The sequence below is a fragment of the Prionailurus viverrinus genome, chromosome B3 (genome assembly GCF_022837055.1).
Source record: "Prionailurus viverrinus isolate Anna chromosome B3, UM_Priviv_1.0, whole genome shotgun sequence".
Taxonomy (NCBI): Eukaryota; Metazoa; Chordata; class Mammalia; order Carnivora; family Felidae; genus Prionailurus; species Prionailurus viverrinus.
Window position 1 is genome coordinate 104,933,173 of NC_062566.1, and position 21,849 is coordinate 104,955,021.

At 36.7% G+C, this 21,849-nt stretch overlaps 1 long non-coding RNA gene across 1 annotated transcript in view; it reads left to right on the forward strand.

The window, feature by feature from the left end:
• The window catches only part of LOC125168799 (uncharacterized), a 119,913-nt gene extending 105,637 nt beyond the window's left edge, over window positions 1-14,276 (forward strand). Inside the window, exon 3 of the long non-coding RNA XR_007153303.1 lies at window positions 12,611-14,276. This is a non-coding gene — a long non-coding RNA (uncharacterized LOC125168799). The remainder of the gene's footprint in view (window positions 1-12,610) is intronic.
• Window positions 14,277-21,849: the final 7,573 nt, after the last annotated feature.

The window sequence follows — 21,849 nt, forward strand, 5'->3', positions numbered from 1 at the left end:
TTGAATTGTCCAGGTAAGTATAATTTGTTGATAACTAGAAAATGCAAAGTGAGTTGGCAAGTGAAAGCATTTGCAAGAGGGAAAGTATCATTTTTCCAGTTTTATTGCATCAATAAACTTCAACGTCTCAAACACTGATTGAGGGAAATGAATTTGTTCTAAGCATTCTAACTAAATAAAAAGGGACTGATACTACATCGGATGATTTCTATGCTAAACAATTTGCCTTTATTATGAAATATTAGCAACACATCAAAAGAAAAATCCAAAATTTATACCCAATAAAATTTTATCAACGTATTTGACTACAAAGCCCCACAGATCATCATTTATTTAAATATCAAAGTGAGAAGACATATAATGTGCTTATTTTGATGAACACTGTGAGTTGATAGACGTTAAAATTCTCTTTAATAAATTGAATTAACATTTTGTTCTAATTACATCCTATTCACCTTGTTGGCAAGAAGGTTAAATGCAAAACACTAAACACTGGACAAATGAAATAGCAATCCACTAGTCACATATACTCATGGTCTGGCGGAGAAGCACTTTGCATACCATGCAGGGCCAGACTGAAGTTACATTCAGGAAGAGAACAGACGGGCTGTCTGGGGAAGTCTTCAGAGTAGCAAAAGGGTAAGGTGACCCTTGGCTCTCACATGTGGATGTGCTTGGCTTCTTTGAAAAAACTCATGGGCTGTCAGGATCCTGTTAGGTTGAACACTGGGTGGAATGCAGCTGTTGTGGCTGATGGCAAATTAGTCAGGTTCAGGAAAAGATTTTCCTGCTAGGGATGAGGTAGGGTAGGGGAGTGCTGCATATCTGCCAAGAACAAGGGAATTCATGATTAGATCACTGGGGCCCTGTGAGGCACAGAGTTATTAAGGCAGCACTGGGAGTTTTAGGACTTACAGTTCACATTCTCAGACAGAAGTGATTTATGACGTCTCAGTCATCCTGAGCAAAAAGATAACACCAAGTAGTAGGCATATCTTTCCTACATGAGTTAGCTGTGTTAAAACTTTTCAGAACAGAAGTCTTAAAAGAATAGATCTGAACTACTCCAAGCATTCTTTCAAGACTTTTAATTGTAGCAACTGTGCTGGGCATGGTGTGTCCTTCTAAACCCTGTAAGGAGTTATAAAGGAAAAAGAAAACACAACCCTTTCCTTTAAGTGGTTCATGTCTATATGACCAGAGTGTCCTACACTTATCTCAGTGCTCCTGTGGGGATTTTCCACAAATATCATTGTGCAAAGGGAAAAAACCAAGGTGATGCCATGAATTGCAATATTTCATATCTGTGAATAGGCGGACATACATGAAGGTGAATCTTAGAATTTTCTCCTGCCTAAGGACTAACATAAGACCAAACCTTGAAATTCTGTGATCAGGTGATAGTTTGAACCACTCAAGAGTCCTCCCCAAAATAATTTTAATATGTTTCATTTCTACAAATGCTGATATGAAAACCAGGTATCTAATGCATGTCCAGCAGTTACTTTGAGGCAAAGAAAACAGGACTTGGAGTCAGAAATCTGGGTTTGAAAACTTCTTCTGACATTCTGGTTATGCAAGCTTAGAAAAGGCTTTTAGTCACCCAGAGCCTGTGGCCTTGTCTGTCTATGGGCTTATTGGGAGCATCTTATGTGAAAGTAACTAGAACTCTATCTGACAGATAATTCTACTTACCTGTGTATTCATCCATCCAACCATCCATCCATCCATCTATCCATATACATACAATGTACAAATTAGTAAGAATCTTGGTTCTATATCAGTAACAACAGCAGCAGAAACACAACAATTGGAGTTCTATAAAAAGTACAAACATCCTGTCAGAGTTTAGATGGGAGGCTTGATGGGGATGATAAAATTGTTGGTATTGAATTTTGGTCTTGTGTTATGTTTAGCATAAACACTTTAAATTGTCAACTCTGGCATTATTTTCTCACCTGTATCTAAATAAGTTGGGTGAGAGTGCTAAACTAATTCAACATCTAGAAACCTCTTTATTGCTTTAACATTAACTTTGAGAATTTATCTTAAAGCTCTAAATCATAAATCAGGAAGAAGTCTGAAACAGTACTTAATTCCTATCTGTGTAACAGAAATCTCATAAGATATCGATAACTGACTCTGAAAGTGAAAAATTCAAATAGTACTGCTTTCTTAAGAATTTCAGGTTAATGAAGCTAGGGCTATACTTACGATATAGCTTACATGTTAAAGAGTCCTTTTTAAATATTTTGTTTCTAGAAGTGGGGTGAGGCACAGGAGTGGGTATATGTAGTGTTTGTGCTTGCCTTTATGGTTGACAAGGAAATAAAAACACTCCAGCTGCTAGCCATGGCTGAACATACTATAATCATGTCCAATTTTCTCTATATATAAGTGAGAAAAATTTGGAACCTCACTGGGAGCTGATGTCAATGTGTGTTATTAATATTTATGACTCCTTCTCAGTAAGTTCTGGAATCTATTCTTGACTCCTGGGAAAATCAATGGCAAATAAAAAGAGCCTCAAGTTTTGTGTAAGCCATTATGTTTTTCAAAGAACTTTCACTGCTATTATCTCATTTGATCTGGTCCCAACCTACTTTAGGCTACATAAAGAATAAAGTCTCCACTAGCAGAGGAAAGGAAGGAGGGAGGGGCTCCTGGCAACTCCACCAGCACAGAAGTATCTTATTTGCTGCTCCTGTGCTGAAAGGCAGAACCCCTCCCTGCCCTCCCTCCTCTAAGACTACCTTTCAGAGGACTCAGTGGTGATTGCTGGATAACTTGCTCTAGTCCTCCCTTTTTTTCCATAGTCAGGCAGGGAGCCCCAGCAGTTTCAGGTCACCTGCAGGGTGTTTCTTCTCCTCCCCCTGCTTCGGGCCCAGTGACAAACTATAGGGAGCAGAAGACAGGCTATGTGTGCAGCAGTAAAAGAATAAGGACTGAAAATCTCTTCCCTTCTCTCCTTGCCCGTGTTGTTAAGAGTTGGGGGGAGGGTGTTAAGAATGGAGACCGTGGTGGTGCCTAGGTGGCTCAGACATTAAGCATCAGGTCATGATCTCATGGTTTGTGAGTTCAAGTCCCACATCAGGTGAGTTCGCCCCACTTCGGGTGAGCATGAGCCCCGCTTTGGGTGAACACAAACCCCACATCGTAAAAACATGAACCCACTTAGGGTGAGCCCTGCTTCTCTCACTCTCCCCCCTCCCCATCTCTTTCTCTGCCCCTCACTCACATGTTCCCAATCTCTCTCAAAAAAAAAAAAAGTGGAGATCATGGAAATTTAAAGAAGACGTGAGAGAGCTGAAATCCTTCCCTGTCTAATCCAGGATATTGTTCCTGGAATTCCTGCTAGGCAATAAATTAAATAGCTCAAATGTCATTAATATGAAGAATTTCAAGAGAATCGTGTTGGTTTTAAAACAGGATATTCACAGCTATGGAAGACAATCCAAAGGTCCACAATTTGGGTGCAGCTGAATTTGCTGCAACATCCTCTGTCATGGTCAGTGTGATCACCATATCATACAATGAAGCAATATCTGTTAATGGGTTGAATGACTCCAGGTGAGGAAATGTTAGCACTTCTCCACCCACCACTCACCAGACTGAACGTTGTTATTTGTAAACCGTGACCATAGACATTTATTTTCCCTTTTTATGGGAATAGTCCCAGTGGATTCTAAGAACCAAGAGGACTGTCCTCCCCAAAGACATGCACACACACACACACACAAAGACTTAAGTCTGGACACTAGAAGACAGTAGAATCAGATGAGATGGAAAGCAGTGATTGATGCACCCACATGGGCCCACAGGAGAAAAGACACCCAGAAGTTCCAGTTTCTGTTCCTCACATAGTGAGTGATCTGGGGTGGTCTGCATCCAGCCAATCTTTTTTTCAGTCTTCTTGACCTCTGACACAATTGTGCAGCTTTAGCCAGATACAACAAACTGATGATGTATTTAAATAGGATTCTAAAACTTTAGGTGTACAGAGTATTGTGACTACATTATACTAAATAACAATCTTTTAAAAAATTTTTTTAAATGTTTATTTATTTTTGAGAGAGAGACAGAGCATGAGCGGGGGAGGGGCAGAGAGGGAGGAAGACACAGAATCCGAAGCAGGTTCCAGGCTCCAAGCTGTCAGCACAGAGCCCATTGCGGGGTTCGAACCCACCAACCATGAGACCATGACCTGAGCTGAAGTTGGACACTTAACTGACTGAGCCACTCAGGGGCCCCCTAAATAACAATCTTAGTATCATATGGAGAGCAGACTTTTTGTGAGATTCCGTTGTTTCAGGTTTTAAAAAAATGAAATAAAGGGCAAAGACCTTTATGTAAATAGCATAGTTGGACATACAGCTGTCCTTTCAGAAACACCCAGAGATGAGTCCAGCAACATCTTCAGTAGCAGTAGCTGAAATATGTGTGTGTACACGTGTTGCTCTGTGGAAACCGCCTACAGCAATGTAATATAGAGGAAGAAACACTGGACCTGGAATCAAGACAACTGAATCTTAGTCCAGCTCCTCTACCAACTGTACATAGAATTTTGGAGAATCACTTACCCTCTCCAGTTCTTAGTTTCTTCATTTCTCAAAATAGGTGTGCTGCTGATTCATTTCCAAAGTCTCTGCCATCTGTAAAATGCCTGTCAGTTCTAGATTGTTCACACAGGGTACATCGTTATTTAATCCAGTTAAAGCACATTGTGCTAACTTGCTTAGATTAAAAAAAAAAAAAATGGATCCGAGCTGATATAGGGAAACTGGGTGTTTTCAGTGATCTTAAAGAAAGCAAACCTTCCCTGATGGTTGGGAATAGAAGCATTTTGATGCAAGAATTCTTGACCAAAGGTTGGGGTCTCAAGCATCCATTTGCATCCATTCTGCATCACACTCTCAGGAGAGAATAGCCCATGGCACAGAAATGTCTGTCTCCTCCTCCTTTTAATGGTATTTGGCACTTGAGTGTTTACTTATCCAAATCTGTAATATGTTTTATCATGTTTGAAAGTTGGTATCTTTCTCAGTAGATGTATTATCACAGAATTTACAAGAAGGGATTGTAATTGCTGTGTGTGTGTGTGTGTGTGTGTATAAGGAAAGAAGAGGGGAAAAAAGGCAAAACAGAGGTGTTAATTACCAGTAATTTGTGTATTGATCCATTTAATTATGTGTGATCTTCATATTCCTGACTTCTTTATAAACAACAGCTCACTCTAGAATCTATCCTCTATAAATACACTTTCATATATGCATAACAAAGACAAAGTTTTATTTAGTTGTCCTCTAATCAAAATGCTATATTGCACAGAGAAACAATAGATATAAATAACTCTTCAGTGATGTCCAAAAATCCATCCCTTAAGCCTGTGTTTCTTTAATTAGAAAAAATCTGCAGGCCTCATGTAACAGCCTTCCTATATTACGTATCTCGCTCTCGCCTTTTAATGCTTCAAGGGCTAGTGGCAAACTATGGATTTTCTAAAATATGGAAGCATTCAATTTTTCCATGGACATTCTAACCTTCTTAATTTCACAAACTGGGATAAACCCATAATATTAGGAAAATAATTATGTTTTTGATAAATTAAAAGAATTTAGAAATCTAAAAAGAAATCCCATTTTAAAATAAAAATTTCTTCAAAATTCTATCTAGTTTTTATCACTATCTTTAACAGAAAAGAGAAATCTTTTACTTTAAACAAATATACTGCAGGGGGTTACAATTTTAACTTCTGATGTGACACTAATTTTATTGCTTATAGCATTACAGTACAACTTATTACAGGAAAAATATTATAGATGTTTAAAATAATATTATCAAAGCTAATATATCAAAATTATTTTCTCTGAATCCATTGCTTCATATTTTTGTAATGGAGAGATTCTCATTTATTAAACCAAATTCAAAACAATTATTTTCAACAAAGACACAATTCAAACAAGTTCCATAAAATGCACATTTTATTCTGTATCATGAAAAAATATTCACATTTAAATAAAGTGTGAAAAAAACCAAAATAATCCTCCCTGATGAAATACAGTTTATTGTGCTGAAACCCAGAATTCTTTTGGGTTAGAATCTTCCACCTGCCAATTCACTTTTTAAAATGATTATTTCTTGTGAACAAATTTTAAATAAAGTGATAATCATCACAAATCTCCCAGAAGCAATCAAATTTTGATCCCAAGTGTTCCAGAATTAACCCTAAAGTCAAAGTTAAAATATTTTCACACACTCTCTCAGCAATCAGGTAATAGGTCAACAGGACCTACAAAATTTCTATATTACACATTGCAATACCTTTCTTTAAGTAGAAAGAAATGATCTGCTAGGCATGGATTAGATTTTTAAAAGAGCAAACAAGTACTACTTAGCATAATGATGTTAAAAATATCACATGAAGTTTTTGCATTGTTTTCTTGGCCAATACACGAATCAGTTGTTTCCAGTAAATTAACCCTTATAGGTAGAGGCATTTTTAATACCCCAACTCCCATCAATATGGTTGCAGTGGCAAAGACATTTATGAATTTTCAAAAAGAATTTCCAATAGAAACATTAGTGTTATAGTGAGTAATTTGCATTATAACATATACAATGCTGCAACTGGAGTAAACAAAGTCACTAGAACATAGAATCAAAAGAAATCTATGGTTTTCAATATATCATAAGTATGTACATTTTGATTTGTGTTCTGTGAGTACCAACCAATTCTAAGAGTCTCTGCTTTTTCAATAAATTTCAGTGAATGTTTCAGGGTAGAAACGGTGCTAAATTGGTTTCCAACTTCAATGTTGTAACAATCATATTGTTCCTCATATGAAATGCATGTTCTGTCTTGCTTTAACTGTGAATGGGTTCTAGGGTGGAAGATGTCCGTGCTGCCAACCAAAACAAGATGTAAGTGAATACTGTATTTATAACCTCTGAAAAAGAATCTCCAGAATCACATGAAAACCTTCCCACAGACATCAAAAAACAATTCTTGCCACTATTTTTCTAAATATGAAATATATTAAGTAATCTTGATTTTAAATGAAACTACATTTGGCTTTTGTATGAACTGACAATGCATGCTTATGACATAGCATACCAATATTAAAGACTCAAGTCTATCAAACTTTCTTTGACATAGAATTCAAAATGAATCTATATTGTGATTTTGCATAGTTTGCTAGCAATTCTTCTTGTTTGCTCATTCTTGGCCTCATCAGGAATAGTTCCCATCATACTCTGAAAAAAGTTGAGGAGCCAATGAGGGATCCTTGACACCAAGAGCTCTGTGATCAACAATAATCTTTGTTGCTTTAGTCACAGAGTCCAATCTCCCGAATTCAGTAGAGGAGGAGAGGGTTCAGCTTCATGTTATCAAAGATGACTTAGCAGAGAAGGAGGACAAAATATTTGACAATGAATTACTTAAATTAGTTATTGTGAATACTAACTCTGGCTTATTCAGGCACAGTGTGGATATTTTGGCCTTGACTTGTCTGGTCATTCAACAGTCAGTGATTCTGCATGAAGGAAAGAGTGGTCAGACTCTCTTGGCTTTATCCCATGACATATAGATTAACTATGCCAAGTGTTTATGAGACTGGGCTTCTAGGTCAGAACCAGAGGTAAACTTGGTTGGTAGGGGAGCCCTCAATTACATTTTTTTTAAAGCCAAATATTTGATGAGCTTTCAAAATGCTTCCTAATGTTTCATTAAAATCTTAGTAGTGGTTATAACAATGTGTTATCTAGATAGATAGATAGATAGATAGATAGATAGATAGATACTATTAAAAAGCATCACATGCACACAGAAAACCCATGATGAGGAAGCAACTACTAGCCCTACTTTTCTATTTCTTTCCCTCAGTTGTTCTCTGACCAAGTACCTTCATTCAGATGTAGTACAAGTCATGACCTTATTTAAATAATAATGCAGTGATAACATAAAAGTCAAAGATGAAAGTGAGCTAACTATAAAAGGCTTTGGATACTATCACTGGGGTCCTCTACAATTGTTATGAAACAAGTAAAATGGTCTTTTTCATGGTTACCTCTAGCTCTGTTATCATCAAAGAGAAATAAGATGGTTTGAGCTAAGGATCCCCAGAATGTAATGCTGTAATACCTTGTTTCTTCTTATCTCAACACATTAGCTTCAAAAAAAAAATCTCAGAAGGTAGGACAAATAAATCACCTTCAGAAAATTAACATTTTTTTATTAGAGAAAATTATTTATACTTTCTAAAGCAAATATACATACAAGAGGCCTATTAAATTTGGAAGTAAAACAAATTGCCATTCTAAACAGAAATAGTTCATTTGGATAATGCATTTAATAGTGGTTTGGCCAAGAAGGCAACATCAGTGTAATCAATAAAAAGATCTGCATAATCCACTTAAAACTTAGTGGATCAAAAAATAAATTTTAAAAATAAAATCTTTCTGGAGTTTCATCTAAATTCCAATATTAAAATGGAGAAAAAATAATAGAAAAAATCCTGAATGTCTCTTGCTTTCCTTGACTATCATGCATTACCTCTTTAGGTTAAAATTCAGTTGGAAAAGAAAGTGTTAGTACCAGTGACCACAACTTGCCTCTTACTTGTTACTGCATTTGGCAATTTACCTTTACAGATGCCTTTCGATTGCTTGAAGAAGTAAAGGAAAATTCCACTTGTGATGGGGCACCTTGTGCTTATAACAATTAGGACTTCAACCGCTGTCATTTACTTTGACCTACCATGAAAAATCAGATATTTACTTTTATGGTACAGAGTGACATTTCTGGAAGTTATTTCAATATCAGGAGCCTTTAAAAGTACATGTCTTGGGGTGCCTGGGTGGCTCCGTCGGTTAAGCGGCCGACTTTGGCTCAGGTCATTGATTTCACCATTTGTGGATTCGAGCCCCATGTCAGGCTCTGCTGACAGCTCAGAGCCTGCAGCCTGCTTCGGATTCTGTGTCTCCCACTCTTTCTGCCCCTCCCCTGCTCACGCTCTGTCTCTCTGGCAATACTGAATAAAAAAGTTAGAAAAAATTTTAACAAAAAAATAAAAAATGAAAGTGCATGTCTTGAAAAACTTGGAATTTGTGGTTGGACCAGATGGCCCTTGCAATGTCAGTAGTCTAAAAAATGAATTTTTCTCTCTAAAGTCTTCCTGCCTGTTTTAGAATTTCACCTTTATCACTTACTGGGGCCCCTGGGTGGCTCAGTCAGGTAAGCATCTGACTTCAGCTCAGGTCATGATCTCACAGTTTGTAAGTTTGAACCCCGCATCAGGCTGTGTGCTGACAGCTCAGAGCCTGGAGCCTGCTTCGGATTCTGTGTTTCCCTCTCTCTCTGCCCCACCCCTGCTTGTACTCTGTCTCTCTCTGTCTCTCGAAAATGAATAAACATTAAGGAAATTTAAAAAAAACTTTAAAAATAAAAAAGAATTTCACCTTTACCACTTAATAGCTAGGCTATCCTGACAAGTTCCTTATCTGTTACTTCTTAGGATTGTTGCAAAAATTAAATGTGAGATTCGAAATAAAATGTTTAGCACAGCATAAACAGGGAATGAACACTCAATAAATATGAGCCAAATTAACTTACTTAACTTCTAAGCCTGAAGGTAAAGAAACAGATAGATTCTACTCAGTCTTCTGTCATCCTTTGCCTTCATCATTTTCCTGATTCCCAGTCCAAATCTCAATGGTCTTGACCTTCATGAAGCATGCAAACATACTCTCATCATGAAAATCAAGAGATAGAAAATCTCAAGTTAGAATACAGACTAACACTCTTACAACATCTGGCATATAATAGGAATTAAAAAATTCTGGGTCGGTTGAGCATCCAAGTCTTGATTTTGATTCAGGTCATGATCCAAATTCTAGCTCACGTCTCATTTCCCTACATCACATGACTCAAAATTTTAATTATAATGTAGGGCCAATTACAAATTTTAGTACTATCAAAATAAATATGTCAACATAAATGTTTACCTATTTTCTCTTAATTTCTCAAACATTCTCAAACTTCACCATGCCATTTAATAAATTTAAATACTCTACAAAGAATGAATTAACTACCTTGCTCTATAGAAGAAGATGATTTGTTTGGTTCTGTGTGTTTGTGCATACCCTCAAGTGTTTTGAAGGACAAGAAAGACATGGTAATAAAACTCCATACTTTGTCACTGGCCTTTGGACTTGGATAGGAGATATTTTCTGCCCTCAGTGGATGGCTGAGAACCAATTATTTTACAGAAAATGCTTTGAAGATTAAACTCATTAGTGATACTGAACATTGACACTGTTTAACAACTTGATTTGTGTGATATAATTTTGTTAATAAAGAATGTTCATTTTTTTTAGTGCTTCTCATCTTCGCATACGTTATGACCCCAAACAGATTTTCACTATAACTTTTGGAAATATTATATTACCACATGTGAGAATTATAAATTAAATTGTGATCATTATAAGTTAAATTCCTCCATCATGAAAACAAAGAACAAATTTATAATTATATAAATGTTTATCTTCATTATTTCCAATGTAGAAAAAGACCTAGGGTCAAAGAAGAAATTTTATTTTTAAGTCTGATTTTTTTTAGTAGTTTTGGGGAGAAAAGTATCAAGAATGGAAAATAAAACCAGCAAAATACAGAGTAAGCATTTTATCCTAACATAAGAAAAGTATATTGGTTTGTAATCTTAAACATACTGAATAACTCACATTGCCAGGAAGAGAATCACTAGCAATGTCATTATTTTTAGCATCTAAATCTCCAGTTCTAGAAATATTCTAAATGAGAAAAGTTGGATAAGACCCAGGAGGTAAAACACTTGTAAATTTGTGGAAAAGTGAATAGATACCTTTGCAGAGAAAATAAAGAGGGGGGGGGGGTGAAGGGCAAATGCCAAAGTAGTACAAATATTAATTAAGCTTGTGAGTAATGATTGTGTGAAAATAAAGTTTAAGGAAAATATTTTTTTTTAATCTCAGTATTTTTTTAACATTTATTCATTTTTGAGAGTGAGAGAGAGCATGAGCAGGGGAGGGGCAGAGAGAGAGGGAGACACAGAATCAGAAGCAGGCTTCAGGCTCTGAGCTGTCAGCACAGAGCCTAATGCAGGGCTCTAAGTCATGAACTGGGAGATCATGACCTGAGCCGAAGTCAGATGCTCAACTGACTGAGCCACCCAGGCACCCCATTAAGGAAAATATTTTATTGAAGATCTAAATGTCACAGAAAAGAGGTATGAAAAGCCCAAAAATGTGTCTCTTTTAATGAGAATAGGTCTGTAGCTTTCCTGTTAAAACTGTATTTTCCATAATTCATGTATGGGTACTAGAAACATCTCGTATAAGCACTGTTTTGCTTAAGGATGAGAAAACCTGATATTAAAGGAGAATGTATGCAACACAGTATGTTTGAATTTATTACTTGCTCAAGTCCTAGGATTGCATTAGGTTTTATAATTCACATTATTTATTGTTTAAAGAGCTTTTGACATCCACATGTCTCCTTTTGCTTGTCTAGTGATGTGCCAGTGAGAAAAACAAGCTATAACTATAGGAAGGTGTAGGTTATAGTTTGGTTTCTGTTCAAATAACTCTTTTCCTCTTTGTAGATTTGTTCCGGAGATGCAAGTGCAAATCCCATGAGCTTATGTAGCCTGGCACTACTAACCTATTTAAAACCTGACTCTGTTTTTGTTTGGATTGTGTAGTCCCACATACATCACCTCTTGGTTTGTTTTCCTGAACCAATAAGAAGAACTTTTCTTATAATGTCAACTCAATCTATATCAACCCTCTAAAAAAATCATATATGTCATTCCCATTCGAAGAGTTTTTATTATCTGAGCTGCTAACAACATGTAAGTTGTAAGTACAAAGTTTACACCGAGAGAAAGTGGATTGAAAATATTTATTTACATATGTGTAGAATACATATGTAATGCAACTGTGATTTGGAATGCCATGGGCCTATCACAGAGTGGATACAAATATAAGTGTTATCAACTATTTAGCAAATAAATAAAAAACATTAGAATGGATAGTAAAAAGTCATGGTTAATAATGAATGTTCCGCATAAATCTCTTTTAATATTTCTTAAATATATTGGGCATTTATAATGAACCTTTCTTTAACTTGAGAAATTGTGTCTGCTTTCCAAAAAATGCCTAATTCCCATTTTGTTATAACAGTTTTTAAATTCTGATGTAACAGAAAAATTAAAAAACCCTGTAAGAGATCTAAATGTCTCGGTGTGTAAGATGTTTCCCCTTTGTTACTATGTGCTCTTGGTATTTTCTTTACCCAAAGGGTCACCACCAATGGAGTGACTTCAGGCTTGAGTGTATTCTTTAGGATACAAGACTATCTTTGTAGAATGAACAAATGTTAACAAAATGAATCTCATTCTCAAAAATAAAATGTTTACATGTTATAAGTGGCTTCCTAGAGTTACCAATATTACTAATCATGTATTATAACTTTTTAAGTTAGAACACTAATTTAGGTCACAATAACATGAGTATTTTTAAGTGTAATTCAAATGATTTTCCTTTTTTTTTTTTTTGACCTTTTTTTTTCCAGTTCAAGATACACATTGAAAAATCAATTGGTCATTGGAAAGGATTCTTTTACAATTAAGAATTTCATTGTTAGAATATCTGCCCACGTGGAGCCATGTGTCTTAAGTAAGTCATGATTGTTTTTATACAAAACCGAAAGATGAACTGCTCTGTATCTTGAATACTCAACAATTTTTTTTTACTTTTTCTCACAAGAATGAGAATTTCTGCTGAGCACTATGATTAAATAGAATAAACAAAATCATAATATTTACATGTATTTTTCTCTTCTTTCTCTCTTCTCACAAGACATTCACTCCTTCCATGTTTATTTAATAGTTCTAAATTCCCAGATAATTCTCAAGTCTTTTGCTCACATGCCAATGACTGATAATTATTTAGCCATCAGTGTATTTCCCCACCGACTTCTGACAAGAGACACCTCTTCTAAACCCTAGAAAAAGATTTAGAGAGTCCACCTCAGCTGATCTTCTATGAAAGAAAGAAGCAATTAATAATTTATCTTAATGTGATTTTCGTTTGAGAGGAAGATGATTTGCCACCGAGCTAACATCATCTTGATATAAGAACGGAGCAGTTCTTATCTTCATTTTATTATTTATTGGTGGGGAAATTGAAGCCCAGATACAGCAGAGAACAGTTAATTGGCCCGAAGTTACACTACAATTGTGGCAAAGCTAGATTCAGAATCCAAGATGGAGCTCAGATACTAATCCTAGGATGTCTTCCAAAAGATTGTTCTTTCTTCTCTCCCTTGCCATCAAGACGGCAAGAGAAATATTCTTATATGTAACAAAATATGAAAACACAACATTCACATAATTATAAAATATCCATAAAGTTATCCATGTATGTTATGTACATTCTAGATAAATTGTCTCATTGCCTACATAAAATTTTGGAAAAGAGACAGATAAAATAGCTTAAAAGATAAAAATTATACAAGATAGTAGAATTCATTAGGAATATGACACATAATTTCACCAGTACCAACCACTGCACACTTTTAAAAACAGTCACTGCTCTGAAGACTATTTTTTTAAGTTTTCTAAAAGAATTTAGTAATTTAAAATGGAACAGTAAATGGGCCAGATCTCAGGAGAACAACATCTCCTTAAATTCATAGAAAGTTGTGATTTGCATTTGGGCTCCAATAGGATGAATTTGCAAAATGGCGTTTTTGTTAGTGGTCATAATTAATATTCTTGTTAGAGCTCTAGGAACTCCAGGAGTATATATTTGTTCTTAAAAGCGGCTTAAAATCCCAAATTTTCAAACTCTCTTGCTCTGGTCTACATACAGTTTTTTTCACTGAGCACATAGGACAGTTGTACATATCTGTACAATGTAAGTACAGGTACCTGTACTTCATGTGAGATGAAACTGGTGTCATAATAAAAATCTTCCATTCTAACAATGAAGTATATGTCTCTCTTCGACATCTATGCCCAAACCATTCGAAGTACTATTTACGTCATTGTGGGACACTAGTAGCTTTGGTATTGTCATCTGCCTTTCGTGTGCCTATTTTCTTTTTATCATAAGCTCTTGTATCTACTAGACCATAGTGCAATAATATCCTAATACAGACTGACAAAACTTGTCCTTATGATTCACAGCTCACATTTCTATTTTTGTTTGGCTTTCGCTATTACATTACAACCACCTGTCCAGGGTACAGCATCTGATCTTATATATTATCATAGAAAAATATTGAAGATATGTAAGTTGCTTTGAAAAATGTTTGGATTTTCAATACGTATCTATTTACTCCTATTAATACATTGTTCAGAAATATAATAATAAAAATTTTATTCTGGATGCACCGAAAGCATCTATACAGTGTAAGAATAAAACATGCAGTCGTCTGGTCCCCCAAAAGAGAATCTCCTGTCTGTGCTGGCTGAGGCAACACAGAACATGACTATGTCACGATTGCACTTATTAAAGCAAGTGTTCACCCTTCATTCAAGTCTGAGTAAGTTCACCTGGTAAGAATTGCAGAATCTGGGAACCAAAAAGACTACTCTATATACAGTGTTTGCTGAACACATGCATTTCTGCTGGAAACAGCAGAGTGCATTCAGCACCTCATCATGTCATGCACATAGGGACAGAGGGGACTGGAGAAGAATGCGTGATAACTGCACCATAAACAAGCAACTGACACATTTTAACCCTTTGTGACAACCTCGAATAGGTCAAAAGCACGTTTTTTCCCCACGGATACAAACAATAATATTGTTCGTCGACTGAGTCAATGGCAGAACACAGCAAATATTTGCACCACTAATAGGCAAAGGCGTGGATTGCAGCTTCAAACTACCCTGCTGTTTTAGTCATTCTGATATAGTTTTACACCAATGGTGATTTTTGAAGCACGTGGCTAAAGCTTGACCATTTCTGTACTTAGGTTATGCTTACTCTTCATTCACCTCTAAAAGGTTAACCAGGCTTGTGTCGTACATGGTTAAATAGAAAATTACCCTGCAATTCAATAAATGTCAGAGGTCAAGAAAAAGGACCCTCCTCGCCATGAAAGCAACTAAGTCTCAATTTCAAGGCTGATTCCTTTTACTGTGATTACCTCATTTTCTTGTGCCTGTGGTAGGTAGATGTCGTAGCATTGCCTGGAGACATGCTCCCCTGCAAACTTCCATGATGAGTAATGGAAGTCGTGGGCACAGAGAAGGGGAAATGGAGCCCCTGGCACATCACATCTGTTCTGAGACTCCTGGATTAAAGAGGCACATCTTGTGGGCATGTGAAGAAGCTCTAATAGATATTCTAAAATATCCCTTGTTTTTATAAGTTACTTGGTTCTACACTTCTCCGGTCTGATTGTGATAACCTGTCTTTCAGTTCTGGTGGTTTTGTTTGGGGATGCTGAGAGATCGTTAGAAAAGCTCATAAAAATGGCAACAATAGGTCAAAATATCTCCTTTGATTTTGCTGTCATCTGGTGTATATTGTGAATGTATATGTACAGATGGTCCAATAATGTACAGATTCCTGGAATATATTTTCAACGTGATGCAAACAATAACTTCCCTGTTCCCACAATTAGATGTCATGCATGCACCAATTTAAAAGTATGCCTCTTTGATCAACTTCATAACATAGACTTTAGTCAAAAGAAAAAATTCTTCTGGGTTCTTACAAATGAACATGTATTTTATTCTCAATACATACCACTTAAGGGACTGGCTATACACAACTGTTTGTGACTTTTTTTTTTAGTTGATAATAGGCACTTTCTAGGAAGAGGATTTATAACTCAAAAGACTCTGAAATTCAGTCTTTAGTAACCCCCTTTCATAAATGGATCTGCCTGAGCCACAGCAGTCTACTGTATCAACTCAGCAGGAGTCCTGCAGTAGAACTGTGTGCAAAAAAGCTTTAGAAAATTGTAACCAGAATAAAATTATAGAAAAGCAGTTATCTGAACTGAGCAACTTAACATCTACTTGTTAGTGTTTTTTTTGTCACCATGTTTCATATGTTATCCCTATAAACATTAAGAATCCTGTGTGAACAATTCTGTACCTGTGTTTCATCTTAAGTTACAGATATGCTACAAAATATTGTCTATCTGCTTACATTCTTTTTTATTTTATGTCATTATAGTTAAAATTTTGATATGAGTACTTAGATGTGTTTTGTTTGTTTCTTTGCTAAGAGCCTTTCAACTTCACCTTTGAACAAGTTTTAGAAGTACAAATTTAGAACACTCATCACATTTGGAAAACCAGCATCGCTAACATGAATTGTTAAAAGGCCCTTTTACCCTGTGGTGCAGTTTTTCTATAATAATATACACTATATTAATAGTTTCGTATTTATGGGGTTGGTAAAATCAGCTTACAAGATGGCAGCTGTTCTCCAAGACGGAGGGAGGAGGGATTTCCTTACATAAGCGTTAATGATTACTATCTAAGTATAGTGTTAAAAAAGGAGAGGTATAGTTGAGCAGAAATGCAATTCATGCACAAAACTCATAGCAATACGTTCTCAGCGTCCCCCACTGCTATCTGATTTAGGCAACAAAACAGTCATTTTGATGGAGCAGACACTGCCTGTTGGGGAAAATAACCTAACACTAAGTTACAGAAAAATATCCTATGAAAAGAGATTATAAAACGGTACCGACGGTCTAAAAGGGCGAACTCTCCCTTGGCATTAATCCAGAATTTTAACTTAACAGAACAGTGAGAAAATGACAGCTCGATATACTCAGCCTGAGATCAAATTTGTCATGGCAACATTGGCAGGTTGGACCCTGATTCTTCAAATATTACATTGCCTTGGTTAGCAAAAATCATACTTTTTTTGTGTATTAGAATAGAGATTATAAATAAATGTAAAGTGTGCATGCAGTCAACTGCATAATATACAAGCAATATCTATGTTTTAAATAATCATCTTCTTTGGCAGGCCAGAATCCAGCTGGACATGCAGTATTTACATATCAAAATCCATATGGTTTCATCATATTGAAAGCAAGTGAAAATATATATATGTATATACTGTATATACACATGTATGTATATAGATGTATATACTGTTTTTAATATATTAACAAATATATATGTATATATATTAAAAGTGGATTTCATCTTTGTCAGATTCAGGTGACTCAGGCCTTGAAACACTAAAAATATCCTGACATGGTATTTGGGAAGGTACTTGGAGTGGCATCTGGGATTTGGGAGAAGAGGTCTGGGGCGCGCTTTTTTCTGAGAGTATTTTTAAAATTTCTGCCACCTGCTTTTCCAGGGCAGTCATTCTGCAGCTTAGCAGCTGGATGTCCTCTTTGAGTTCATGTTTGACTTCCTGCAGTGTGGTTTGTAAGGCCTGCTCTGGGATGGGATAAAAGGGGTGCTTGGCATCAGCCTGAATAGGGCTGTGCTCCAGCGGACTTCGGGCCTCCCCGGCCTTATCCAAACGAAGGTCACTTTTTGTAATCCCACTGTCACAAGAATCTGTTTTCCTTAATGGGTTTTTGGTAACGCTGTTCTCTGAATCGCTGCCCTTGGGGTCCTCTGACAATAGCCCCATGGACTCCGCTTTCGTGACGTTATTCCAGTCTTCCTTTTTCTCCTCATGGGCGCCCATGTTATTCTTGAGTCGCAGCCATCCTTTCCCATTTCCGTTCTTCATCCTTATGGGGCTGTTGACTTTGAGACATTTGGGGTCAGCACCGCCGTTGGGCTTGAGTTCCATGGCGTCGCGGTTGTTTTGCTTGAGGGACTCACTGGTTTTCACGTAGGCCAGCGATGTCTGGATGGGTGTGATCTGTGACACGGTGACCACACTGGTGCCCGTGATGGAAGCTCCGTTCTGTAAGGAGCGGCTTTCTACCTGGAGCTGGTTGTGCTCGGGGTCATTCTGTGTTGACCCCTGATTCCGCAGCTCCTTCTGTTGCTTGAACTTCTGGAAGAGCTTTCGGACGGGGTGGTCCACGGGAATGCTGAGGGTGACCTCATTCTTCTGCCGGAGGCGCTCCTCTTCCTCTTTCTTCACGTCACTGATTTTTCGGAAAATGATCTGTGGAGGGGGAGAGATGTTCAGAACATGATTATGAAGATAGACGAGCTTGCAGTTGCGTGCCACGATGCTGGATGAACTTTCTTTTACTGAGGAAACCCTCCAACACAAGATAAGGTCATTTCTGAAGGGGAAAAAAAATACCCCAGTGCCATTTCTTTAACAGATGCGATACACTTAAGACTCAACATAGGAGCACTGACTAAGCTTACTTAGCTTATTTAGTCCTACTCCCTTGCATATGGAAGGGGGAATGTAATAGCTGATTGGAGATGCCTGGTGTTTAGTTTATACTCCCATTTAATAGAAAATAGGTAAATATATATGTTAGTCTATTATATGTGTGTATGCATACGCGTGTAAGGAACTATATTAAATTTCCTTACAATGCATCATTATTTTTTGTATGTTTCCTTTCATATGTGAATATATTCAAGACCATTTTTAATAACATCCTCTGCTTAGGGGGTCAAATTATGAGTTCTAGGCTATATGAAAGTACCAAAACATTAGTTTACTAGCATAGCACCTATGTGGGGTGAGAGGAGGGATTAAATTTATTTATGTGGCTCCAGAGGGCAGAACTAGGATCTGTAAGTAAAGTTCCTGAGAGACAAATACCAATTCAATACAGACTTCATTTCAAACTGCTATCTATTCACAGAATAAACTGCCTTGAACACTCGTGAACCTCAACACCACTAAAATATCCAAACAGAAGTAAGGATGTTGTCCATGTAATACTGTCACCGGTGGGAGATTGGACTCTTCAGATTTCAATATTCTTAAAATTTGTTTTTCATTGTTAGTATTCATTTTTCCCTTATCATTATTACAACCTACATACAGGATCTTCTTACCTTTTGAAGTATTATAAACAATTTTAGCATAAAGTGTTTCTCCCACTCAGACTTCAGTTGGTTGCCTCAGACCTAAGTATCATTAACCTTTTTCTGTGCGCATTTCCAGAAGGTTTTTTTTTATTAAGTTTTTAAATTCCAGTATAGTTAATGTAAAATGTTCTGTTAGTTTCAGGTGTACAATATAGTGACTCGGCAATTGTATACATTGCTCAGTCATCATGACTAGTGCCCTCCTTAATCCCCATCCCCTACCCACTTCCCCTCTGGGAACTATCTGTTTGTTCTCTGTAGTTAAAGTCGGTTTCTAGGTTCGTCTCTCTCTGTCTCTCTCTTTTCCTTTGTTTGTTTTGTTTCTTAAATTCCACATATGAGTGAAACCATATGGTATTTGTCTTTCTCTGACTGACTTATTTTGCTTTATACTCTCTAGCTCCATCCATGTTGTTGCAAATGGCAAGATTTCATGCTTTTTTTAATGGCAGAATAGTATTTTACTGTATAGATATATCACATCTTTATCCATTCATCAGTCAATGGACACTTGGGCTGCTTTCATAATTTGGCTATTGTAAATAATGCTGCAATAAACAGGGGTGCATGTATCCTTTGAATTAGTTTTTTTTGTATTTTGAGGTAAATTTTAAATATAGAATTAAATACATAGTTAATGTGCTATTTGATAGGTAACCACAAATAAGTTAGCATAAATTTCATTTAAAATGTCTTCCGAAAATAATACTGGGAAGAATGTGTAACTCCATCAAGAGAAGTAAAAATGGTCACCTGTAAGAAATTACCACTTATATTATCAGAATTAGAAGTGAATTTAATGAGTGTGAGATTTTTTGCTCAGGTTCCTTCCGAAGAACAAAATAACTGCAGATGAGGTCTGTAAGAAAAATCCAGAAGGGAGTTATAGTAGATACAGTGCTCTCAGAATCAGACAATTTTATGGGGCTGGCAAAATTACTGACCTCATCACCCTCTCTCATTAACTTATTGGTTAGATTAGAGATCTATGTGAAGTACACGGCATATAGTAGACACTCAAAATATTCTGGTTATATCCATTGAACTCTCATAAAATCCTGTATATTTGAAACCATTTCCATTACCACTTGAAGCTTCCAGAGTAACATACAAACATTGATTTATACTAGAAACCAATACTACTGATGGTCACTGTGAACAGAAAAGTCAGGGAGATAGAATTCTCTAAGAGCATACTTTCTAAATTGAAATTGATGCACTAGATACAGCTTATCAAGTGGTAATAATCTGTATTTTAAAGTAAATATTCTCTAAATTCAATAACTGTCTATAAAGACCAGTATATTTTTCCCTCTCTAGTGGCACATGAAATTGGGTCTTTTTGAATGATGTAATACTAATCTGAAAGCCTGACATCAAAGCTCTCGCAGTTTAATTGAAAGTTTTTCAAAGGGTTGACATATTTCTTATGCTCCCTAAGTAAACAGAGCTTATGCTGACCCTTCAAGATACTAACACTCTTTAGGATGAGATAGATCCAAACATGGAAACACAAATACCACATTCTGATTTCATCCCATTTCATTGAAAATGTGCTGAATTTCATTTCAGGAACTGACATGAGGGGACAAATGTGAATGACTGGCCACATCCTTCTTCCCACTCAACTCTGATCTTTTGGTTTGTTTTTATAAAGGTAATTCCTTAGCCTTTAGCCATAGCCTTCATGCAATGTAATAACTGAGAGTCACCTTCACATTTGCAATAAAAAGATCTACTTCAGACTCTCAACGAGGGAAGGGAGGTAAACCACACATGAGGATGTTAGATGAAATACAGGGCCTCCATGCAGTATTTGGGACACACTAATACTGAAAAGTCATACATCATTTATCTGAACGGGACATATTGACGTTTTAAAACATACTCATTGTTTACCTGAAATTTAAATTTAACTGCATGCCCTGTGCTTTTGTTTGCTGAATTCAGCAACGCTATTGATATGTAATAGACAAAAACATTACTATCTCTGTAGTGTCCATGTGTACTGCTGTGTGAAATTCACAATTTTTAGAAATTACAATGAAATATTTGGTGTCCCTGGAACTGAGAATCTGGTGGCATCTTATTTGTTGGCTGTATGTTTTAAAATTTCAATATGATGGCTAATGATTGCTTACGATTATTGTGTGCTTAGCAAGTTTAGAATGCTTAGTGATTTAAGCCCATGTAAAACATCAACAAAATAAGCCTTTTGCAGCTTCCCTGACCACCAGCTGGCCCCTCCACACAAACCGAGGACAAAGTGTCTGGACTCCTACTGTTAAGCTGAGAACAGAGACTCTAAATGCCAAACTACGTTGTACAAAGAGAGTCCTGTCACAGAGCCGGGCTGCTGGTCTGCATCAGGGGACAAATGAGATAGAACAAGGTTGTGGATTTTGCCACTATGAACATATAAAAGAAACTGAGAAAGAGAAAGAATAGAGATTTGGGATATTAGCATCTGAAGTGCTGCACGTTGCTCCTTTCCCTCCATCCCACCCCCCCCCCCCCCACTCCAGGGGGATAGGAGAAGACAAGGAACTAGACATAGGCCCTTGAGCTTTAGGGGCACTTGGAAACATTGAGATAGGCCCTAACTTCTCTGCTGGAGTTTGCAGAGCAGCAGGACCCACACGTTCACTCTCTGGAGCCAACCAACATGCTGGAAAAAAGCATACACCCTCTTTGTTTCTGCCCATACTTCTGTGTCCCTGGATGGGCATGGCTAGGATCCTGGTGGGCCCGGGAACTAGAGTAGGTAGACGACTGTTATCTCAGCCCCATGGAAGCCAGA